Source organism: Mirounga leonina, unplaced genomic scaffold (assembly GCF_011800145.1).
Source record: "Mirounga leonina isolate KUSES-001 unplaced genomic scaffold, KU_Mleo_1.0 Mir_149645, whole genome shotgun sequence".
Classification (NCBI taxonomy): domain Eukaryota; kingdom Metazoa; phylum Chordata; class Mammalia; order Carnivora; family Phocidae; genus Mirounga; species Mirounga leonina.
The window spans coordinates 13,282-15,663 of NW_023270373.1; the positions used below are offsets into that span (position 1 = coordinate 13,282).

The 2,382-nt window shown below is 42.2% G+C and overlaps 1 pseudogene; it reads right to left on the minus strand.

The window, feature by feature from the left end:
- Positions 1-425: 425 nt before the first annotated feature.
- Positions 426-1,458, minus strand: LOC118011032 (annotated as a pseudogene).
- Between the last annotated feature and the right edge of the window lie 924 nt (positions 1,459-2,382).

Sequence of the window (2,382 nt, forward strand, 5' to 3'; positions counted from 1 at the left end):
ATACAGAGACTTAATAGGGGTCTTTAATTTTAGCAGTGAGGCAATAATTGGTGACCTTCCCCAGAGCAATTTTAATCCAGTAGTAGAGGTGGAGGGCATGGTAAAGTGGGTTGATAAATGAAGAGATGAGGGGACCACAGTTCAAGAAGGTTGACTGTGAAGGGAGCAGGGGGTGGGTGTCATGGCGGTGGCTGGTTGGAAAGGAATATATGATACAATTTATTGGTTGTAAGAACTGGCAGGTGAACTGGGAAATGTGAGCATATTTAAAGGCATAAGGAAAGGAGCTCCTGAACCTAATTAACAGACTGTGAGGCAGCTGGTTCAGGAAGAATAGGAATGATCAAATCCAGGGTATGGGGGAGAGATGAGCACTGGAAGCGACAAGTTGTCCATACTTCTTGGAGAACAAAAGGAAGAAAGATTTAAATAATTGACTTAGAAGTGAATTTTAGGGCAGAATCCTTTATTTTTTTAATAGTCTTAGTTTTTATACTAAGAAAGTAAAGTGAATTTTGTGATGACCACACTGCAGCCTTAGTCTTCTGCCTGGAAACTCTGGTATGGATCTTTATGAGATGATCCCTGAATTCCTGATTGGGAGACTTGGTGAATATAGTCTCTCTGCAGGGTTTGGTAGTGAGATGTCTCTAGATCTTAAAGATAGCATCAGAGGTGACCTTGGCGAAGTTGTCCATGGTGACAGTGCAGCCTCTGGCCAAGGAGTAGCTCTTGTCAGTACCTGCCATGATCAGCAGCTTGTTGGGCACAGGAGCCTAGAAAATGCCAGTGTCCCTGGAGGTGAGGATGAGACCCACCAGCACAGAGCCTTAGTGGCTTGTCACCTTGCAAAGAACAGTGGAGGGCTTGCTTATCTTGTTCCTCTAGTAGCCTTGCCACACAGAGACAATGGAGAGCTTGTCCAGGATGATGGCCCTGCATATGGTGGTGGCTACCTCCTTGGAGTGCGTAACACCCAGACTGACAAGTCAGTTGTAGTCCTCCATGGTGACAAATGCCTTGAATCTAGTCCGCTGGTGAGTATGGGTCTGCTTTTGCATGGGCATAATCTTCAAAACCTCATCATTGAGGAATATCCCCAGGAAAAAGTCAGTGATGTCAGATTCCTTGATGGGTAGGGAGAAGAGATGGATTTCCTCTAGGGACTCAGTTTTCATATCCTGGACCAGGTGGCTCAGTTTGGTGATGGAGATCCACACCTTGGCTTTGGCTCCACAGAAGCTGTCTTGGCCTCCCATTCTAGGACCTCTGGGGCTGCCTAGATGTCTCACAGCACTGGTGTCATCTATTGTTTTGTCTTTTCTTGGAGAAGAAAAATGCAAATTCCTTTAAATCAGGTGCTTCCTCCTCTTGTTGGACCTTAAATCAGAGCCCAGTTGAAGAGTAGCTACGAGCTGCATAAGATTGGTGGCATTGCTTTTTGTATATTTAGGTAGTTTGAATTAAGTAGAACAAAGAAGGAAATGTCATCTATATATTATTTCATTTTTTGAGAATGTCCTTATTTATTTCAGACTAATAGGTCTATCTGGGAGATAGGTCTTACAACACTTGTAAAAGATATATGTACAAGATGGTACTGTCTTATATGCATCATTCAGTTTCAAAGAAGAACCTCCAGTCATTTGGAGAGGCAGTTGAACAGACACATACCTATCTTTTCAAATATTCTAAATTAGATATAAGCTGCCGGAAAAGACCTTTTCATGTACAGTAAAATGACATTCTTTGCTGGCTCCTGTAAAATTGCCTTGTCCTTTGCCAGCAGAATGACTTCAGTTCTGCTTCCTGTTTATAATCCTAAACTTTTATCCTGAAAATTTTGTTGCCACGTATACATGTAGGATACTGTTTACTGCAAGTAACAGAAAATACAACCAGAGGTGGCTTAAAGGAAGAGAAAATTGTGTTAATTATATAATGAGAAACCTGGTGAAAGACAGTTGTAGTGTCAGTTCAACAGCATTTTCAGGATCAGTGTTCTGTCCATCTTGCTGTTCTGACAACCTTACCTTTTTTTTTATTATGTTAATCACCATACATTACATCATTAGTTTTTGATGTAGTGTTCCATGATTCATTGTTTGCGTATAACACCCAGTGCTCCATTCAGTACGTGCCCTCTTTAATACCCATCACCAAGCTAACCCATCCTCCCACCCTCTTCCCCTCTAGAACCCTCAGTTTGTTTCTCAGAGCCCATCGTCTCTCATGGTTCGTCTACCCCTCCGATTTCCCCCGCTTCATTCTTCCCCTCCTGCTACCTTCTTCTTCTTCTTTTTTTTTTCTTAACATATATTGCATTATTTGTTTCAGAGGTACAGATCTGAGATTCAACAGTCTTGCACAATTCACAGCGCT